The sequence below is a fragment of the Hippocampus guttulatus genome, chromosome 20 (assembly GCF_054856545.1).
Source record: "Hippocampus guttulatus isolate MCC_2025c chromosome 20, RoL_Hgut_1.0, whole genome shotgun sequence".
NCBI classification, from domain to species: Eukaryota; Metazoa; Chordata; class Actinopteri; order Syngnathiformes; family Syngnathidae; genus Hippocampus; species Hippocampus guttulatus.
In genome coordinates this window covers 11,990,001-11,995,000 of record NC_141280.1, presented here as the reverse complement: position 1 = coordinate 11,995,000, position 5,000 = coordinate 11,990,001, and the positions used below count along the sequence as shown (strand labels likewise).

At 52.2% G+C, this 5,000-nt stretch overlaps 10 non-coding genes and 1 pseudogene across 10 annotated transcripts in view; all 11 read left to right on the top strand.

Annotated features, from left to right (window-relative positions):
• Positions 1-14, top strand: part of LOC147188912 (5S ribosomal RNA) — a 119-nt gene extending 105 nt beyond the window's left edge. Inside the window, exon 1 of the ribosomal RNA XR_015098334.1 lies at positions 1-14. This exon is cut by the window's left edge and continues 105 nt beyond it. This is a non-coding gene — a ribosomal RNA (5S ribosomal RNA).
• Positions 15-378: 364 nt separating this feature from the next.
• Positions 379-487, top strand: LOC147188911 (5S ribosomal RNA; annotated as a pseudogene).
• A 479-nt stretch (positions 488-966) lies between these two features.
• Positions 967-1,085, top strand: LOC147188910 (5S ribosomal RNA). Its single transcript, XR_015098803.1, has one exon. It is a non-coding gene; the product is annotated as a 5S ribosomal RNA (ribosomal RNA).
• A 363-nt stretch (positions 1,086-1,448) lies between these two features.
• Positions 1,449-1,567, top strand: LOC147188909 (5S ribosomal RNA). Its single transcript, XR_015098802.1, has one exon. It is a non-coding gene; the product is annotated as a 5S ribosomal RNA (ribosomal RNA).
• A 364-nt stretch (positions 1,568-1,931) lies between these two features.
• On the top strand, positions 1,932-2,050 carry LOC147188908 (5S ribosomal RNA). The gene has a single exon (XR_015098801.1). It is a non-coding gene; the product is annotated as a 5S ribosomal RNA (ribosomal RNA).
• Positions 2,051-2,413: 363 nt separating this feature from the next.
• LOC147188907 (5S ribosomal RNA) lies at positions 2,414-2,532 on the top strand. Its single transcript, XR_015097856.1, has one exon. It is a non-coding gene; the product is annotated as a 5S ribosomal RNA (ribosomal RNA).
• A 363-nt stretch (positions 2,533-2,895) lies between these two features.
• On the top strand, positions 2,896-3,014 carry LOC147188906 (5S ribosomal RNA). The gene has a single exon (XR_015098800.1). It is a non-coding gene; the product is annotated as a 5S ribosomal RNA (ribosomal RNA).
• Positions 3,015-3,493: 479 nt separating this feature from the next.
• Positions 3,494-3,612, top strand: LOC147188905 (5S ribosomal RNA). The gene has a single exon (XR_015098799.1). It is a non-coding gene; the product is annotated as a 5S ribosomal RNA (ribosomal RNA).
• A 362-nt stretch (positions 3,613-3,974) lies between these two features.
• Positions 3,975-4,093, top strand: LOC147188904 (5S ribosomal RNA). The gene has a single exon (XR_015097855.1). It is a non-coding gene; the product is annotated as a 5S ribosomal RNA (ribosomal RNA).
• A 364-nt stretch (positions 4,094-4,457) lies between these two features.
• On the top strand, positions 4,458-4,576 carry LOC147188903 (5S ribosomal RNA). The gene has a single exon (XR_015097864.1). It is a non-coding gene; the product is annotated as a 5S ribosomal RNA (ribosomal RNA).
• A 364-nt stretch (positions 4,577-4,940) lies between these two features.
• LOC147188902 (5S ribosomal RNA) overlaps positions 4,941-5,000 on the top strand; it is a 119-nt gene continuing 59 nt past the window's right edge. Inside the window, exon 1 of the ribosomal RNA XR_015097853.1 lies at positions 4,941-5,000. This exon is cut by the window's right edge and continues 59 nt beyond it. This is a non-coding gene — a ribosomal RNA (5S ribosomal RNA).

The window sequence follows — 5,000 nt, the reverse complement described above, 5'->3', positions numbered from 1 at the left end:
AGGTGCTGTAAGCTTTTGCACCCACGTGAACACTCTTTCACGTTATTTCGCGCTACCTTTTCTCCACTTTTTTCACCTCAGCCTTAACTGGGGGACCCACAACGTTGAACTGAAAATTTTAAATCTCTTATTGATGTGTTGCACCTCCGCTGGAAAAGCACACTTTTGCAACAGACATCAAGTACCGAGGAGCTGCGTGCTCGCAGCGGGCCGTATGCGAGCCTGACAGGCTGAGCGCTCAAACCACCACGGGAGCGGGCCCCTCCTTCGTGCACTCGCGAGGAGGTGAATAAATGAAAAAAAATCACCCCACTACTGCGCCCCCGACCCGGAAGTGCCCTGTCAGCTATAAAGGGGACAATTTTCACTTCTTTTCTCGCTTACGGCCATACTACCCTGAGAACGCCCGATCTCGGAAGCTAAGCAGGGTCGGGCCTGGTTAGTACTTGGATGGGAGACCGCCTGGGAATACCAGGTGCTGTAAGCTTTTGCACCCACCTCCAATTCACAACACAAATCACTGCTCTTGCCTAAAATTTTGGCTTTCATTTGTCATTCAACTTTCACCTATCCTGTGTTTTGAAATCGTTTCCTTCAAGTTGATTTGACAGATCAACGTCTCTTTGGAATAAAATAATGTCCAACAGAGGGAGCCGTCTGCACGCTGCTCGGTCATGATAGCACTTGGACAAGAAGCAGCTTGGGATTTCCGCCTGCTGGATGCTTTTGCACCTCCACTGGAAAAGCAAAATTTTGCAAAAGACATCAAGTACCGAGGAGCTGCGTGCTCGCAGCGGACCGTATGCGAGCCTGACAGGCTGAGCGCTCAAACCACCACGGGAGCGGGCCCCTCCTTCGTGCACTCGCGAGGAGGTGAATAAATGAAAAAAAATCACCCCACTACTCCGCCCCCGACCCGGAAGTGCCCTGTCAGCTATAAAAGGGACAATTTTCACTTCTTTTCTCGCTTACGGCCATACTACCCTGAGAACGCCCGATCTCGTCCGATCTCGGAAGCTAAGCAGGGTCGGGCCTGGTTAGTACTTGGATGGGAGACCGCCTGGGAATACCAGGTGCTGTAAGCTTTTGCACCCACGTGAACACTCTTTCACGTTATTTCGCGCTTCCTTTTCTCCATTTTTTCACCTCAGCCTTAACTGGGAGAGACACAACGTTGAACTGACATTTTTAAATCTCTTATTGATGTGTTGCACCTCCGCTGGAAAAGCACACTTTTGCAACAGACATCAAGTACCGAGGAGCTGCGTGCACGCAGCGGACCGTATGCGAGCCTGACAGGCTGAGCGCTCAAACCACCACGGGAGCGGGCCCCTCCTTCGTGCACTCGGGAGGAGGTGAATAAATGAAAAAAATTCACCCCACTACTCCGCCCCCGACCCGGAAGTGCCCTGTCTGCTATAAAGGGGACAATTTTCACGTTTTCCCTCGCTTACGGCCATACTACCCTGAGAACGCCCGATCTCGTCCGATCTCGGAAGCTAAGCAGGGTCGGGCCTGGTTAGTACTTGGATGGGAGACCGCCTGGGAATACCAGGTGCTGTAAGCTTTTGCACCCACGTGAACACTCTTTCACGTTATTTCGCGCTACCTTTTCTCCACTTTTTTCACCTCAGCCTTAACTGGGGGACCCTCAACGTTGAACTGATATTTTTAAATCTCTTATTGATGTGTTGCACCTCCGCTGGAAAAGCACACTTTTGCAACAGACATCAAGTACCGAGGAGCTGCGTGCTCGCAGCTGGCCGTATGCGAGCCTGACAGGCTGAGCGCTCAAACCACCACGGGAGCGGGCCCCTCCTTCGTGCACTCGCGAGGAGGTGAATAAATGAAAAAAATTCACCCCACTACTGCGCCCCCGACCCGGAAGTGCCCTGTCAGCTATAAAGGGGACAATTTTCACTTCTTTTCTCGCTTACGGCCATACTACCCTGAGAACGCCCGATCTCGTCCGATCTCGGAAGCTAAGCAGGGTCGGGCCTGGTTAGTACTTGGATGGGAGACCGCCTGGGAATACCAGGTGCTGTAAGCTTTTGCACCCACGTGAACACTCTTTCACGTTATTTCGCGCTTCCTTTTCTCCACTTTTTCACCTCAGCCTTAACTGGGAGAGCCACAACGTTGAACTGACATTTTTAAATCTCTTATTGATGTGTTGCACCTCCGCTGGAAAAGCACACTTTTGCAACAGACATCAAGTACCGAGGAGCTGCGTGCTCGCAGCGGACCGTATGCGAGCCTGACAGGCTGAGCGCTCAAACCACCACGGGAGCGGGCCCCTCCTTGGTGCACTCGGGAGGAGGTGAATAAATGAAAAAAATTCACCCCACCACTCCGCCCCCGACCCGGAAGTGCCCTGTCAGCTATAAAGGGGAGGATTTTCACTTCTTTTCTCGCTTACGGCCATACTACCCTGAGAACGCCCGATCTCGTCTGATCTCGGAAGCTAAGCAGGGTCGGGCCTGGTTAGTACTTGGATGGGAGACCGCCTGGGAATACCAGGTGCTGTAAGCTTTTGCACCCAGGTGAATACTCTTTCACGTTATTTCGCGCTTCCTTTTCTCCACTTTTTCACCTCAGCCTTAACTGGGAGAGCCACAACGTTGAACTGACATTTTTAAATCTCTTATTGATGTGTTGCACCTCCGCTGGAAAAGCACACTTTTGCAACAGACATCAAGTACCGAGGAGCTGCGTGCTCGCAGCGGACCGTATGCGAGCCTGACAGGCTGAGCGCTGAAACCACCACGGGAGTGGGCCCCTCCTTCGTGCACTCGGGAGGATGTGAATAAATGAAAAAAATTCACCCCACTACTCCGCCCCCGACCCGGAAGTGCCCTGTCACCTATAAAGGGGACAATTTTAACGTCTTTTCTCGCTTACGGCCATACTACCCTGAGAACGCCCGATCTCGTCCGATCTCGGAAGCTAAGCAGGGTCGGGCCTGGTTAGTACTTGGATGGGAGACCGCCTGGGAATACCAGGTGCTGTAAGCTTTTGCACCCACCTCCAATTCACAACACAAATCACTGCTCTTGCCTAAAATTTTGGCTTTCATTTGTCATTCAACTTTTACTTATCCTGTGTTTTGAAATCGTTTCCTTCAAGTTGATTTGACAGATCAACGTCTCTTTGGAATAAAATAATGTCCAACAGAGGGAGCCGTCTGCACGGGGCTCGGTCATGATAGCACTTGTACAAGAAGCAGCTTGGGATTTCCGCCTGCTGGATGCTTTTGCACCTCCACTGGAAAAGCAAATTTTTGCAACAGACATCAAGTACCGAGGAGCTGCGTGCTCGCAGCGGACCGTATGCGAGCCTGACAGGCTGAGCGCTCAAACCACCACGGGAGCGGGCCCCTCCTTCGTGCACTCGGGAGGAGGTGAATAAATGAAAAAAATTCACCTCACCACTCCGCCCCCGACCCGGAAGTGCCCTGTCTGCTATAAAGGGGACAATTTTCACGTTTTCCCTCGCTTACGGCCATACTACCCTGAGAACGCCCGATCTCGTCCGATCTCGGAAGCTAAGCAGGGTCGGGCCTGGTTAGTACTTGGATGGGAGACCGCCTGGGAATACCAGGTGCTGTAAGCTTTTGCACCCACGTGAACACTCTTTCACGTTATTTCGCGCTACCTTTTCTCCACTTTTTCACCTCAGCCTTAACTGGGAGAGCCACAACGTTGAACTGACATTTTTAAATCTCTTATTGATGTGTTGCACCTCCGCTGGAAAAGCACACTTTTGCAACAGACATCAAGTACCGAGGAGCTGCGTGCTCGCAGCGGACCGTATGCGAGCCTGACAGGCTGAGCGCTCAAACCACCACGGGAGCGGGCTCCTCCTTCGTGCACTCGGGAGGAGGTGAATAAATGAAAAAAATTCACCCCTCCACTCCGCCCCCGACCCGGACGTGCCTGTCAGCTATAAAAGGGACAATTTTCACTTCTTTTCTCGCTTACGGCCATACTACCCTGAGAACGCCCGATCTCGTCTGATCTCGGAAGCTAAGCAGGGTCGGGCCTGGTTAGTACTTGGATGGGAGACCGCCTGGGAATACCAGGTGCTGTAAGCTTTTGCACCCACGTGAACACTCTTTCACGTTATTTCGCGCTACCTTTTCTCCACTTTTTTCACCTCAGCCTTAACTGGGGGACCCTCAACGTTGAACTGATATTTTAAAATCTCTTATTGATGTGTTGCACCTCCGCTGGAAAAGCACACTTTTGCAACAGACATCAAGTACCGAGGAGCTGCGTGCTCGCAGCTGGCCGTATGCGAGCCTGACAGGCTGAGCGCTCAAACCACCACGGGAGCGGGCCCCTCCTTCGTGCACTCGCGAGGAGGTGAATAAATGAAAAGAATTCACCCCACTACTGCGCCCCCGACCCGGAAGTGCCCCTTCAGCTATAAAGGGGACAATTTTCACTTCCTTTCTCGCTTACGGCCATACTACCCTGAGAACATCCGATCTCGTCCGATCTCGGAAGCTAAGCAGGGTCGGGCCTGGTTAGTACTTGGATGGGAGACCCCCTGGGAATACCAGGTGCTGTAAGCTTTTGCACCCACGTGAACACTCTTTCACGTTATTTCGCGCTTCCTTTTCTCCACTTTTTTCACCTCAGCCTTAACTGGGGGACCCACAACGTTGAACTGAAAATTTTAAATCTCTTATTGATGTGTTGCACCTCCGCTGGAAAAGCACACTTTTGCAACAGACATCAAGTACCGAGGAGCTGCGTGCTCGCAGCGGGCCGTATGCGAGCCTGACAGGCTGAGCGCTCAAACCACCACGGGAGCGGGCCCCTCCTTCGTGCACTCGCGAGGAGGTGAATAAATGAAAAAAAATCACCCCACTACTGCGCCCCCGACCCGGAAGTGCCCTGTCAGCTATAAAGGGGAGGATTTTCACTTCTTTTCTCGCTTACGGCCATACTACCCTGAGAACGCCCGATCTCGTCTGATCTCGGAAGCTAAGCAGG